This window comes from Papaver somniferum, unplaced genomic scaffold (genome assembly GCF_003573695.1).
Source record: "Papaver somniferum cultivar HN1 unplaced genomic scaffold, ASM357369v1 unplaced-scaffold_125, whole genome shotgun sequence".
NCBI lineage: Eukaryota > Viridiplantae > Streptophyta > Magnoliopsida > Ranunculales > Papaveraceae > Papaver > Papaver somniferum.
In genome coordinates, this window is record NW_020621603.1 from 11860016 (window position 1) to 11860550 (window position 535).

The following is a 535-nucleotide window of genomic DNA, read 5'->3' on the forward strand; positions in this document are numbered from 1 at the left end:
TAAAGCATATCACGTCAAGGGATTTAACCAAAGTACGAAATATCAATTGAAAAGCATAAATAATCAACAAAATCACATAAACAATTAGATACCAAGCTCTTATGAAGATAAATTACTAGTTATTCAATTCATTATTAAGCATATAAATGTAGAGTTTTCATAATAAAATTGGGTTCTACCTAAACCCTAACATGGAATTAGCTAGGCATGGCTTTCTTAAAAACCATAAAAAAATATGAATATAAAATCCTAGCTAATCAAAATGGAGAAAATAAGCCTCAAACCCTAATCTCCTCAGCGGCTCTCTTCAACTGCCTGTAGCCACGCCTCCTCCTGTCCGTTTTTTCTTTCCTTCTTTTTTTCTTTTCAGTTGATATATAGTGATGCTACGAATAAGTTTCATCCATACCTAGCGACAGCTGCCAAGGCCCAGCCCAATACTCCAGCGGGACTTCAAATCTACCTTCTTTCCAAAATCGGCTACACCTCACCAGTTCCATTATGTCCGTTCACATCTCCAACTCCAACTTCTGTA